The 15,746-nt window shown below is 40.1% G+C and overlaps 1 protein-coding gene across 3 annotated transcripts in view; it reads right to left on the bottom strand.

The window, feature by feature from the left end:
* LGR5 (leucine rich repeat containing G protein-coupled receptor 5) overlaps positions 1-15,746 on the bottom strand; it is a 151,702-nt gene that overhangs the window by 88,971 nt on the left and 46,985 nt on the right. The window lies entirely within an intron of this gene.

The following is a 15,746-nucleotide window of genomic DNA, read 5'->3' as shown; positions in this document are numbered from 1 at the left end:
AAATTATCTGAATTTATGTGTGTGGACATTTAACATTCTTATTAATGATACCGTGTTTCACATTATAGAATAAATGTTTCAGCTATCATTCGTTTGATTTTACTATGTTTGATCTACTGTATTGATGTTTCCTTGTGCAACTGAAAAATATAGTAAGGGTACAGAATCTAAAATACCAGGGAACTGTGTTAATATTTCATAGCCATTGTCAAACCACTCATAGAAGTAATCCTCTGTGCATTCACTTCAAAATCAAAGCGATTAATCAGAGAGCAGTGTAGTTATGAATTCACATTTTTACTGTAATATTTCATCACCCAATTCTCTCATGCCATTGGTGGAGGACTACCATTTCATTTTGGCAAAGGAATAAAAGATTTATTTTGGCAAAGGAACAAAAACATAGAAGCTGAAATACTATCAGTCAAGTGAATTATAGGTTAACGAACAGGCATTATGTTAAGCAAAATCAGTTTGATGCATGCCTTTTCTACATATGTCTTAACGGGATTTTGTAAATAAATATATTTGCTCATACTTTATATTTAAAAGGCCAAATGGTGATGATATCTGAAAACAGGAGGAATGCATCCTCAGGCAGGCACATGCAGCATACTACTAAAACAGTTTTAATGTGAGCTCTGTCCAACACAGACCAAACCTAGCTCTTTTGCCTAACTGATTCCTAATAGTAGGATCAATCTGAACAACAGGGATGATACATATACAACCCCAAGGACCTCAGCAGTGTAGATGGATCCATTTTGCGCAAAAAAACCCCCTTTGCCTCAAAAAAGGAGTTATACCGATCTTGCGGAAAAAGGGGGTTTTGTGCAAAAAGGAAACATCCACACTGCTTGTTTTTGCGCAAAAACCCCTAGCGCAAAAAGAGAATGAAAGCGAGTATGCAAATCAAGCATGAGAAAACGCTAATCCACGCTTCATTTGCATAGACTCTTGTGGCAAAACTCATAGTGTAGCCATAGCCTTAAAGGGCTAGAATATGGGCAAATAGCTTTCACTCCTTGCTCCTTCTGCCAAATGTAGACATGCACCAGAATAGTATAAGTCACTCCCAATATACACTAACTTTACCAACTTTTAGACATTTCCTTAAAACTACTAGTTAAATAAAAACTTTATTCTCTCTCGCTTTCTTCCCCTCCCCCTCTCCCTCTTTCAACTTTTCCCCCTCTCCCTTCTCTCCACTAAACTGCCCCTTCCCCTTTTTCTTGGCTTCTTTATTTATATAAAAAAGCCAAGAAAGATAAAGATATTTGTCTACAACAGCACCACAAAATATTATCAACAAAACGCATTTACACGTAGAACAGAAATGCATACCTCATAAAACCTCATAACTTACATATTTGCCTAACATAACTTACATATTTCAGTAGAATGGAAGCCCTGGTGCACATAAAAATCTGGGCATCTACTGCACATGCAGTTACCTACTTGCACAGGCAGTTGTGTTTAGAAGCTGGTTACTCCTTTGGGGCAGTTGTATCACTTGTCCAGCCATGCTGGAAGTAAGACAGGAGGCAATGGATGTGGTTTAATTAGGCCACAAATTTATTCACTATCCTGACCTTGCATGAGGTGCAAGGGGGTTCAGCTCCCTACTACTCCAGATGTCAGCGCACCAAGACCCCCTTTCTTATATCCTTTAAAAAGGCTAAAAAGAAAAAAAGGCTTTCCAATGAACAAGATGTCAGAACCCAACCTCCTCTTTTTCAGCTGTCTTACAAAATGCTTTTCTTCAAATCTATTTTATCGATAAACACATCCCTTCCATACTGAGTTTCCACACAGGACTTCTACCAAAGGTTTTTTAGGGTTACCATATCTGACCTTTCAAAAAAGAGGACACTCCTGAGAGGGAGAGTATCTGAATCCGTATCTACCAACTCACATTACACTAATGTGTTATACTGTACAACACATTTATACAATGTGATTTGGTAGATACGGATACAGATACTCTCCCTTTCAGCAGTGTCCTCTTTTTTGAAAGTTCAAATATGGTAACCCTATTTTACATATTAAGTTGTGACATTAAAATCTGCCCCCCTTACCCATCCTACTGGGTCCCAGACTTACTGTGGGAAAGGTGAAAATATCTCACCCACGCAACCCAACAGGTAGGGAAAAATTCCTTTCCAGGCTCCAAGGAAAAGGGCCAACTGCATAATGCTCACAATGGGTCATGAAGGAACCTAATCCTTTTGCAAATTTCATGGGTGGATAGGTGCTATCAACTCGAGCCTGGTAAAAGAGGGTTTTTCTGGAGCTGCATGGGCTATAAATGTCCTCTCAGTATTCTAGTCAGCAGGAAGAGCAGTGACCCTCCTATGATGTGGGCCCAGCTGCTTTCTGCCCTTTCTGTCCATCCCTTTACTCATCCCACTAGTTCCCCTGTGCTAAGGGGTGGCTCTTAAAGGGGCAACAACCCTTTACCTCCAGCCCGCCTGACAAGGACTTCCATACATGGAGGCTGTGATGAGTATATTTAGTGCATGCACCAGAGCCTCTATACACTAAAAATGTGCCCTCTAAAGTCCAATTAGCTTGTCTGACATTTGGCTAACTCCTGCCACTGAGTATAATGGCATAGGAAGACTGAACAATCCTTACTCATACTGGTTAGCATTTATGCAAGAGAGAAGTCCCAGTGAAGTCAATGGGACTACTTGTGGGAGTAACAGTTCCACAACTCAGCCTATTGAGTTAATGTAGGCAGCCACAGAAGGCCACACAAACAGTGCAGTAAACTTGTAGGCTACGTCTAGACTGGCATGATTTTCCACAAATGCTTTTAACGGAAAAGTTTTTCCGTTAAAAGCATTTGCGGAAAAGAGCGTCTAGATTGGCACGGACGCTTTTCTGCAAAAGTACTTTTTGCGGAAAAGTGTCCGTGCCAATCTAGACGTGGTTTTGCGCAAGAAAGCCCCAATCACCATTTTTGCGATTGGGGCTTTTTTGCGTAAAACAATACCGCATTGTCTATACTGGCCCTCTTGTGCAAAAGCATTTGCGCAAGAGGGCTTTTGCCCGAACGGGAGCAGCATAGCATTTCCGCAAGAACGCTGACAATCTTACATGAGATTGTCAGTGTTCTTGTGGAAATTCAAGCGGTCAGTGTAGACAGCTGGCAAGTTTTTCCGCAAAAGCGACGCAGCCGTAGAGTATGGGAAGCCAAACAGAAAATCTTGATAGTGTCCAAAGGGATCAATAAAGGAGACTCCCAGTTAACCTACTGCGCTTCGGATCATGTTCTCAGAAGGCACAGACTTCAGGACAAGGAACACGTCTATCATTTTAGATAGCATGAAAGCAGTTATCAAAACTAAAAGCCTATGGACATTGGTCCTATGCATCACTTCTACTGAGAAAAGTAGTAAAGAGTGCTTTGAATTGTCTTATGGATAGAGCTACTTTATATCCATAGGTATCTGCATCTGAAGATGTAGATGCAGATATCTGTGGCTCATTTTTGCAGATACAGATGTAGTTCCAGATACAAATTTTGGAATTTATGGAACCTTGGCCTATGCCAGCAAGGTTCTTTTCCCAAAGTGTTCATTTTTAAGGTCCCACTACCCTATTTGCCATGCTAGATTGTCAGCACCAGCACAGAATTTGGCTCTTCCTTGAAGAGCAGAGAGAATGGAGGAGGCTTGTAAAATAATATTTTCAATGTCACGATGAAACAAAACTTCAAATTAAAAGACCAAATGCTCAATTGACTTCAACAAAATTATGGATTTGGCCAAAATCTACAGCATTTTCAAATTCACACATTTGAAACAAAATAACTAAAGTCACAAGCATTTCTGTTCAAATTTGATAGGCTTTTGCTTGCCACAACGATAAAGAAAACATAAACACATAGTTAAACTTATAATTATTGGAATCCCACAATCCTCTTAACATCTTTGTACAATAGGCAAACATTATGCTTGTATTATCATTAAAACTCAACTCCCTGTGCCACTCCCTGTGACATCAGTGGGAGTTCTGCCATGAGAAAGCAGCATATAACCCATAATGTGAATAACTATAACATGATCAGAAGAAACATTTAAATTAAAACCACTAAATTAGGCTAGAGTACTGCAAATGGCAAGCAATAATTCTGAGAAAGCGTGAGAAACAAACAAACACCAGTAGGTCATCAGTCTAAATTCTCTAACCAGTTATCCAGGAGTTGACTAAGAACAGTGACATGTCAGGAAACAATGTCTTTGCAGAAGAGACAAAGAGTTGCATGCATAATTGCAGAGGCAACAGTACTCGTTGCAGTGACACCAATCTTAATTATACCCTGTGCCAGTATGCCACCAGTGTAGTAATTAAATTACTTCCAACACATCCTGATTACTAGGAGTCCCTAAAAGCACTGAGTAAGATTTTTATAGGAAATCCTCCTTAATATCAAGGGCTAAATTTGCAAAAGGACAGCACTAGAAACTGAATTGTGGTGCAAATTTGGGTATTTGAGCATATAACTATCTACTTTGCACACACAGCCTATTGTTTGGAAGTTACATGTGCTCAGATATAAATCCATTTTGCACTTATAAAGCGGGAGACTGAGCCATAGCTCAGTTCAAAAGAGACTGCTGAGGCTTACCAGAAATGGTAGTCACATCTCAGTCTAATTAATCTAAATTCAAGCATTCTTTCCCAGCAGATACACCTGAAGTATGAATATATTTTACTCTTTGCTGATTTACAACATCAAGGACTATTTTTTGAAGACTATCAGCATGCAAAATGAGTACCAAATTGTCACGTGCAATTCCCGTCACTAAATGCTATCAAACTAGGTAACTGCATTTTGTGAATTATTTGCATAAAAGAACCTTTAAAAAGTTTAGTTACATGTCTGTGATTCCATTCAATGGCAATCTCCTTCACTGTCACTTCTTTGCAATTTATGAATTTTCCTTCACTTTTAAAAACTTTCCAGCCTTCTCCATATAGCTATCTAAGGGTATGTCTACACTACAAAGTTAGTTCGAACTAACGGACGTTAGTTCGAACTAACTTTAATAGGCGCTACACTAGCGCTCCGCTAGTTCGAATTTAATTCGAACTAGCGGAGCGCTTAGTTCGAACTAGGAAAACCTCATTTTATGAGGATTAAGCCTAGTTCGAACTAGCTAGTTTGAATTAAGGGGTGTGTAGCTCCTTAATTCGAACTAGTGGGAGGCTAGCCCTCCCCAGCTTTCCCTGGTGGCCACTCTGGCCAACACCAGGGAAACTCGTCTGCCCCCCTCCCGGCCCCGGACCCCTTAAAGGGGCACGGGCTGGCTACGGTGCCCGTGCCAGGTGCAAGCCTGCCAGCACCCAGCCAGCAGACCCTGCACCTGGCACGGATCGAGCCACCCACCTGATGCCCCCCAGCCCTTCCCCTCTTCCCGGGACCAGGCTGGTGGCTCCCGGGAGCTTGCCCGGGACCACAAGAGGCGGGCACCCGCCTGGGCTAGTGCGGACATCGTGGACCTTGTCCACGACCTCCGCACTAGGCACAGGAAAGTGGCCGGCTTGGGCAGGAGAGCTGCCATCCTGGCCACCCAGGAGCAGGTTTGCATGAAAATCAAGGTGGTCCACTGAGACCCCCGACCCTGAGCCCTGAGCTTACAATGGCTGTCCTGGGTCAGACCAAAGGTCCATCTAGCCCAGTAGCCTATCTGATGACAGCGGCCAACCCTAGGGACCCTGGAGGGGATGGACCGAAGACAGTGACCAAGCCATTTGTCTCGTGCCATCCCTCTCCAGCCTTCCACAAACCTTGGGCAGGGACACCACTCCTACCCCCTGGCTAATAGCACTCCATGGACCCAACCTCCATGACTTGATCTCACTTCCCTTTAAACTCTGTTCTAGTTCTAGCCTTCACAGCCTCCTGCAGCAAGGAGTTCCACAGGTTGACTCTTTGCTTTGTGAAGAACTTTCTGTTACTACTTTGAAGCCTGCTGTCCATTCCTTTCCTTTGGTGTCCTCTAGTCCTTCTTTATGGGAACTAATGAAGAATTTTTCTGTATGCACCCTCTCCACCCAACTCCTGCTTTTAGAGACCTCTATCCTGTCCCCCCTCCGTCTCCTCTTTTCTAAGCTGAAAAGTCCCAGTCTCTTTAGCCTCTCTTCATATGGGACCTGTTCCCAACCCCTGATCATTTTAGTTGCCCTCCCCTCTCCCACCCTCTCTCTTCCCCTCTCCCACCTCCTTTTCCCAGTCTCCCCCAGTTTTGTTCAATAAAGACAGATTCCATTTTTGAACACAATTGTCCTTTATTTTGTACATCAGGAAGGGGGGCTAGGGAAGGGTAAGTGGAAGGAGGTGAGGGAGGAATGGGGTACACGCCCCCGATGGGGAGGACTGGGCTGGCTCTGTGGGCTTCTGGGGGTGGAAGCTCTTCTGCAGCCCCCCAATTGCCCCCTCTCCCCAGATGGCAGCCTGCGGCAAGTGCAGCCGGTCTGATGGCCGAGTGCTGTGATGTGCCCAGTGTGGGTACTCCGGGCAATCCAAGCCAGGACTGCTTTGCAAGCGGGGCACCCCTGAGAACTGTCTGTCCGGGGTGGGAGTCGGGACCCTTTAAGCACAGCCCTCGGCTAGCCTGAGACAGCATCTCCACGTTCTAAGTCCTCCTCTGATGCCCTGCCGGCACTGCTTCCGCCCATCCTTAAGCCTGGTTCAGGGCCCACTTAATGTGGACATGCTAGTTCGAATTAGAAAACCCCAATTCAAACTAGTTTTTTAGTCTGGCTCCGTTAGTTCAAATTAGCTTAGTTCAAATTAACTAATTCGAACTAAGTTAGTTCGAATTAGTTAATTCGAACTAAGACTAAGTTAGTTCGAATTAACGTTGTAGTGTAGACGTACCCTGTTTGAGAAAAAGAAGAATCAAAGTTTTCCTTCTAGGGTGTAACCGTACTTTTGAGAGCTGGGGGTGTGAACCTTAGCGCAAGGGGGTACACTGGCAAACTAGAGTGTAGCTACAGCAATGCAAGTGATGGGAAGGACTAGTTGCCCCAAGTGTGTGCCTGTCCAAGAACTTAGACAGCTAGTTCATCCCACCACTCCTGCTGCCACACTTGCATTCTTTATACCCCACTAGCTTGATGAGAACTAGTATGAATACATCTATTCATTACAACTTCCAGCACCAAGTGTAGACCTACTTTGTGTGTGTAAGTGCACAATGCATGATGTAGTAAAAAGGTTTCAGTAACATACATTTGGGATGGGCACAGTATTCACAAATAGTGATGCCATGAGTCAGTTATGAAATCCACTCAAAATGAAAGTGGATTAGAATGATTCTAATCTACCATACCATCACATCGTTGTACATAAGACACATATTTTATAGCAAAGATGTTAAAGGACTAGTTATTGTGTCTTCCTAAATCCAAGTGTTTAGCCATTATTATTAGGTATTTCTAATTACAACAGAGTCCAGAGGGTCCAGTTGACAACAGTCTTGTTGTGCTAGGCACTGTAAAAGTAAAATTCACTTAAATAGTTCAGAAGTTGAGAAAAATCTACTATAAATGTAAAATTTTGTGCAATATCTCGAACCATAATTTTTCTAGACATAAAAATATCCCAAATGTATTGCTACTTTCAAAGACAGAACAAGTGCCATGTACCGCATTAGGAAGTTGAGAACCATCATATTTCACTTCTATAAAGTTCCTGTTTCTAGTTGTAAACGGTTCAATGTTGTCATATATTAGGCCTTTCATTGTTCCAGCACTGCATATTATCCATACTGTATTTCTGGCTAGTAATTAGGGCTAAGGGGAAAGGAATTCCATTTGTGAGAAGTAGGAGACATTTTTGTGGAAGTTTTTTAAAAAATGAACAAACAATAGCTATTTCAAAATGCACTAGAGAAATGATCAACTTGTCTGTTTAAAGATTCATGCAACTCTTTAGTGATCATCAAATGGTACCAAACCTGGAAATACTTCAAGAAAAGGTATGGTTCAGAAGCACTCATAAAAATAAAATATTTTCTTTTCCAGATTTCTTTATTTATTGTCCCCCATTTAGGCATAGCGAAGAATTTCATTTTCAGTTACCATATTTAAAAAAGTAGTACACGATATTTTAACTTGTGTTTCTGGACTCTGGTAGTTTAACTCACTTTCAGCATATGCTGGAGAAGTCTTTATTTGGAGGCCAAGCTACTAGTTTATTATTAGCTGATATTATTGAAGACAATTCATTTCTGAAAGTCGATTTTCTAAACCTCATTCATGTCTTTTAAATGAGGGAAAAATCTATCCTGGCTTATATGCAGGACTTTCACTGAGTTTTGGAAAACGGTTCATCTGCAATTAGAATATATTTTCAAATACAAAACATCACAAACAAATTTAACCATCACCGTCTTGCAATTCAGTATTACATAGAAAATAATTTTGCAACTTACCAATGTTTATATTTATTTGCTGACAAACTTTTTAACTATTTAGGATGAAGCATAATTTATACAAATAATCAAGAATTTTTTGCTATTAATGTTTTCCTTGGGCTTTCATTGACCTAAGATGATGTACTAATTATTATTTTTATGGAAGTCTTTGAAAGATAAAATAGCCTCAGGCCAAAACACTGACAATAACAGACTGAATACAAACAAGCTACATGTCCATTTTCAGTGACTAGGAACAACTACCCAGGCAGTCCACTCTCAAATAAATTGGATATTGTCTTATAGATGGAAATGACGTTTTCAAGATATTCTCACCCTTTGAACACAGTATTGCTGTACTTAATACTATGATGGAGTACTTTAACCTCTCAAAATATGCTATCTTTAATGCAAATCTATCATCATAGATATAAAAAATAATTTTAGATAACACTGTTGTCCAAAGTGGATATATTTGGTTTGCCAACACTGTGATGATATGTCTTATCTCTTACGCAGCACCTTTCAACCATACATCTCAAAGTGCTTTACAACACAGAGTAAGTATCATTATCATCATTTTGCAGAAGGGGAAACTGAGGCACTGTGGTGACGTGACATGCTCAAGATCATTTAGCACGTAAAGGCAGGGTAAAAAACAAGAAGAGACAAGAAAAGCTAGCATAACTTTTATTTTAATGACCTCATTACAGCATCTTCAAAAATAACTATGCAAATAAGCAGATATACTGCATTGCCATATATTTAAGTACATTACACCACAGAAGCAAGTCTGATCATATAAACAAATGCCGTGAGAACTTCCTGACAATTAAATTATAGTATTTATTCTCACATCGGACTTCACACTGCATCTGCAATTTTTCCTGGGAGTACGTTGAAAATCTATGGTTAAGATGTTTACTTCCAACAAAGGATTTGGATTTAAAGCACCTAACTTTAATATTTGGAAAAATCTTGTTCTACAATTTAGCAGTTTAGCAAGGAAAAACATTTAAGATAGAATACACATTTTGAATACCTTCTCTACCAAGAGTTTTAGAAAAATAAATGGAAATAGCATAACTACTTCTGTCTTTTTCTTCTTTAGTAATAGAAATAATCTAAACAAAAAGCTAAACAGTTAAAAATTCCGCCAGACTTGCAGTAACAGGACTTTACAATAATCGAAGAGAAACAACTGAGCCCATTATGTAGGATTTTTTTTAAAATGAACAGCAGCATTTAGCATAAGTTGATTTTTTACAGAGCTGTTGTTATTCAACTATTTAAAACGTCGAGTTTGCTCAAAGTGTCCAACACCTTTGCATGAAAATGTATACTAAAAAAGGTAAATGAGACTCCGTTTTTGCTTTAGATCGGGTTTCATAGCAAGTGATAGGCGTGTGCTCTAAGAGATAAAGGGGGAATCTCAGCCTTTAATAGATTTATAGATTTCAAGGCCAGAAGGGACCACTGTGATCATACAGTCGTACCTCCTGTATAACACAGGCCACAGAACATCCCCAAAATAATTCCTAGAGCATCTCTGTTAGAAAAACATCCAATGTTGATTTAAAAATTGCCACTGACCACAATTTTTGGTAAACTGTTCCAATGGTTAATACCCCACTGTTAAAAAAATGATGCCTCCTTTCTAATCTGAATTTGATTAGGTTCAATGTCCAGCTTTTGGATCATTTTATACTTTTCTCTGCTAGACTGAAGATCTTATTATCAATTTTTTATTTCTCATATAGGTACTTATAAGCTGTTATCAAGCCACTCCCTGTTTTACCTTCCTTTAATCATTATCAATGTATCAACATCCTTCTTGAATTGTGGACACCAGAACTACACATTCGTATTCCAACAGCAATCACAGCAGTGCCAAATACAAAGGTACAATAACATCTTTGCTCCTACTCAAGATTGACCTGTTTATGCATCCAAGGATCATACAAGCACTTCTAGTCATACTGCTGCACACGGGGAGTTCAGGTTTACCTGATTACCTGCCATGATCCCTACATTTTTTTTCAGAATCACTGCTTCCCATTCTGTTAATATGGCCCACAAACTTTGTTCCTAGCTGTATACTGTTGCATTTAACCATATTAAAATGAACAATGTTTGCATGGGCCTTGTTTGCTAGGTGATTCCGATGACTATGTATCAGAATCTTGTCCTGTTCCCACACCCCAATTTCTGTGTCATCTGCAAACTTAATTAGTGATAATTTGTTGGTTTCTTCTATATCATTAAAAAAATGTTAAACAGCATAAAGCCAAGAACTGATCCTTGAAGGACCCCATTAGAAACATATATGCTCTACACTGTCTCTCCATTTACTATTTTCTTTTGAAATCTGTCAGTTTGCCAGTTTTTAATCCAGGTAATGAGTGTTGGGTTAATTTTATATTCTAATTTTTAATCAAAATCTTGTGTGGTACCAAATGAAATTTCTTACCGAAGATCATGAGCCATATTAACAGAATGGGAAGCAATGATTCTGAAAAAAAAAATGTAGGGATCATAGCAGAATCAGGTAAACATGAGCTCCCAGTGTGCAACATTATGACCAGAGGTGCTAGTGTGATCCGTGGATGCATAATATTACATCAATATTATTACCATTATCTACAAAACTTACAGTCTTATCTGGACAAGAGATCAAGTTAATTTGACAGGATCTATTTTCCATAACCCTTTGATTTGCATTAATTATACTTCCTTTCATTCTTCATTAATCATGGCCCACATCAGCTACTCCATTATTACTCCTGGGATAAATTTCAGACTGACAGATCTGTAATTACCTGGGTTATTCCATTTACAGTGTTCAAACCTTACTGAAAATCAGCATTAATGATCCTGCAAGTTCATCAGCCAGCTCTCTTAAAACTCTTGAGTGCAGGTTGTCTGGACCTACTGATTTATAAATGTCTAACTTTAAGTAGCTGCTATTTAACATCATCCTTGGGAAGCAATATGTATTTCCCCCCTTTGTCCCAATTCCTTCCAGAGATGTTAGTTCCAGCAGCATCACTTGCCTGAAGTAGACTGGACCACATCTTCAGGTGGTGTAAATCATTGTAGCTCCACTGAATCTGGCCCACTGTAGAACATCCTGTGGTGGGGGGGGGGGGGGGGAGAGGTGTGGAGGTCAGGGCAAACGTCATGAGAAAGGCTCTTTACATCTTTTGCCTTGAACATGTGAGGTGTGGGGGAGGGGGGGGGAGAGGCTCATTTGAGCCCATCACATGATTAACACATAACTGATCCAGACAAACCAGTCCTATCAAATCAGGACTGAATTTAACACAAACAAAACCAGAGATACTATAAAACACTTTAATCCAAATTCTGCTTTTCATGTTATCTATCAACAGAGTTCCTCAGGTGCATTCAAGAGTAAACTCTTATTGCAGGAGCTTTGCAATACTTTCATTTTAAAGAGTACATATTCTTATATTCTGTAGGTATTTTTCTCATATACATGGATGTCAAAGACTTACTTAAATCTGGACTGTGGAACATTTGTAAAGCAAACACTACATGCACGATTAATCTTTTCAGAAAACAATTTTGCCATTCAGTTTAGCCAAGACTCCAGCAGAGGGAGCAGAGCAAAACAAACAATTAGAGTTAAAAAGAAAGTAAAGATCAAAGATCAGATAAAATACACAGAGTGCTGAATTAATCTGACAAGTACCTGACATTTTATTTTAGGTGCCAAGATTCTAGCACCCTGCTATTTCTAAGTACTGAATGCATGATGCTTACTATCATTAAATCATCCATTTTCTTTCAGATCTGGTACAGGGCTGTTCACTTGATGTTCATAAGGAATTATTATCGGGGAATGTTACAAAAATATCCTAGGGTGTCAATCATGTATTGTACTTAGCTAATATATTACAGGGCTTAAACAAATAGTGGAATATTGTCACACACAGTAGCAGGCAGAGCTGATTAAGTGAGAAAAATAATAAGATGTATCCCCCAAGTACAATGAAAATATTTAGTATTATTTTTAAAACAATATGTATAATTTCTGATTCTGCCCTTCTTATTAAAATATACTTCTCAAGTACCACAAGGCCCCTATTTCTTTTTTTTTCAAATGTATAAAGTGATCTCTAAGGGAAAAACAAGTGCCCTGTGTTATGATGAAAAAAGAAGGCTCGGATTTTCAGTTTGTTTCTGTTTTGTGGCTGTTTTTGACATTAGAAATATCAGGTTTAATATACTATATTTCTGACAAAGGACTGGAGAAATACCAGGCATTGGTAAGTGATGAAACAGAAAAAAAAAACCCTATAGATTCTAAGGCCAGAAGGATCAATGTGATCATCTAGTGTGACTTCCTACATGATACAGGACATAGAACTTTCTCACTGTAATTCCTGTTTGAACTGAAACATAGGGTTTTTTTAAAATCAAATCTTGATTTACAAATTGCCAGTGATGGAGAAACCAACTACTGCACTCTGTAAATTGTTTGAAAGTAAATTGTTACCCTCACTATTAAAAAAAGTATGCATTATTTCCCATCTGAATTTGTCCAGCTTGAACTTCTAGCCACTGGATTTTATTCTACCTTTTTCTGCTAGACTGAAGAGCCCATTATCAAATATTTGTTCACCACATATATACTTATAAACTTTGACCAAGTCACCTCTTAATCTTCTCTTTATTAAGTTAAATAAACTGAGCTCCTGGTGTCTCTTGCTGTATGAGACGTTTTCCATTCTTTTCATCATTCTCATAGCTCTTCTCTGAGCCCTCTCCAATTTGCCCATATATTCCAGAATTTTGAGAGCCAGAATTGGAGACAGTGCACCAGAAGCAGTTGTGCCAGTGCCAAATACAGAGATGATACTCCCTCCCTACTGCTACTTCAGTAAGTTAAAATTCCTTCCCCCCGCTCAATTTTTCAGGTTTCAGAAAGTTTAAAAGTCTTTGTGTTTTGTTTGTTTTTGTCACATCCATTTCACTCAAGCACCTGGTAAAGATTTAAGAAAAAAATCTTGTGAAAGTACCAACACCTTCGACCACTTTAGAATCTGTGGGCCTAACTTTTGTCTCACATTGGGTTTACAGCAGGTTGATTCCACTGAGTTAAATCAGAGCTACTCATTGTTTCTGTTGCTTTCAGTGTGGAGAGAATCCAATAAGGACAGAATATCTCACAGAATACAAATGCCGTGAGCTATCCAGAAGAGAATCCAAGTTTGTCTACAAATACTGAAAGAATCAAAACAAAGTTGCCACAGGCATGTTTCCTAAATTGCACATTATTGGCCAAATTAACTTTGTCCTCAGTTACACTGGTGACTGGGCCAACTACCATATACAAATTATGCACAACACAACTGCATAGTATGAGGCAGTCTTTGGCTTCAGTTACATGCACCCACCCATCCCCAATGATTTCATTGTGGTTGCCTGGGTGTAACTGAGGGTGGAATTTGTGCAAGTTGTCTTCAATTCAAACAAATTAAACCTGTGCACCTTTATTCTACCTATCCAGCTTTCATGTTGCTATTGAAGCACAAATTTGAAAACTACAAAGGAAATAATTTGGATGACATTGACTACAGAGAAACCTCATAAAAGTGACACTATCACATTTCCAAAATGCTGAAAGGGTATTTACAACTTGATCCCACTTTAGAGCAGGAATTCGAAGCTGCATGAAATCCTGGTCCTTTTGAAGGCAATGGCAAAACTCTCAGGACATATCTACACTAGGAAATTATTTCAAAATAACTAAATTCGACTTAACTCCATTTTACAAAATAGAAATAGCATGTCCCCACTATGGGGAAGCCTCAAAATTAATCCAAGGCTTGTTCTGTTAATGTGGATTCACTACCTCAACTTAGAGCCCCAGGAAGCATTGGGGAATAATTAGTTCAAATTATTCTGGGGAGCAGTTATTTTGAAACAGCAGCACCAGAGTGTCCACAGTAGCACTATTTCAAAATTAGTGTTATTCCCGAAGGAAAGCAGGAGTACAGATTAAGGATGTTAGATAGCAGGTAATACAATAGTCGACTAACTGCATGAATTCTTAGTGGTTAGTCAACTATTCTACAGTCCCCGGGGCAGGGCTGGCAACCAGTGCACACCGGCTCAACTTCCGGGAAGCTCCCTGCCAGCCCGCACTGCTGCCTTCATATCAGAGGCAGCAACGCGGGATGCCAGGCAGGAGCTGATCCGTGAGGAGAGACAGTTTAAAAACCAACTCCCCTTGTGGACTGGCTGCCTGCCGCCCGTACTGCTGCCTCTGATACAGAGACATCTCTGCGGGGTGGCAGCAGCCCCTGTCCACTGGGGGTCTGACACAGGCTTGCTATGTACTGAAGCTGCACTAGCAGCAGCCTCTGTCTGTGGGGGTTCCAAGCTGGGGACTGAGCAGGGGGGTCCAAGCTGGGGCTGCTGTGGACCAGCCTCTGTCTGTGGTGGGCTAAAGCTCCCTGTGGACAGAGGCTGCTCTGCATCTGCCCGCAGTGAGCCAGGGCCTACCACAGGCACAGCCTGCTTCACAACAGCCTTCAATGGCTTAAATGACTGCTTCTTGGAGCAGCTAGTGCAGGAACCCACAAGGGGAGAGGCAATTCTCGATTTAGTCCTGAGTGGAGTGCAGGATCAGGTCCAGGATATAACCGTTACAGGACCGCTTGGGAATAGTGACCATAATATAATAACATTCAACATTCCTGTGGTGGGAAGAACACCTCAGCAGTCCAGCACCCTGGCATTTAATTTCAAAAAAGGGAATTACACAAAAATGAGGAGGTTTGTTAAACAGAAATTAAAAGGCACAGTGACTAGAGCCAAATCCCTGAAAGCTGCATGGAAACTTTTTAAAGACACCATAATAGAGGCCCAACTTAAATGTATACCCCAAATTAAAAAACATAGCAAGAGACCTAAAAAAGAGTTACCGTGGCTTAACCACCATGTAAAAGAAGCAGTGAGGGACAAAAAGGTATCTTTTAAGAAGTGGAAGTCCAATCCTAGTGAGATAAATAGAAAGGAACATAAACACTGTCAAATCAAGTGTAAACATGTAATAAGAAAAGCAAAAAAAAGATTTTGAGGAACAGCTAGCCAAAAACTCAAAAAGAAATAACAAAATGTTTTTTTAGTACATTAGAAGCAGGAAGCCTGCTAAAAAGCCTGTGGGTCCCCTAGATGATCGAGCTATAAAAGGAGCAATCAAGGACGATAAAGCCATTGCGGAGAAACTAAATGATTTCTTTGCTTCAGTCTTCACGGCTGAGGATGTTGGGGAGATTCCTG

The sequence above is a fragment of the Pelodiscus sinensis genome, chromosome 1, assembly GCF_049634645.1.
Source record: "Pelodiscus sinensis isolate JC-2024 chromosome 1, ASM4963464v1, whole genome shotgun sequence".
In the NCBI taxonomy this organism is placed as follows: domain Eukaryota; kingdom Metazoa; phylum Chordata; order Testudines; family Trionychidae; genus Pelodiscus; species Pelodiscus sinensis.
The sequence above is the reverse complement of the archived record's forward strand: the minus strand, read 5'-3'. Positions and strand labels throughout refer to the sequence as shown.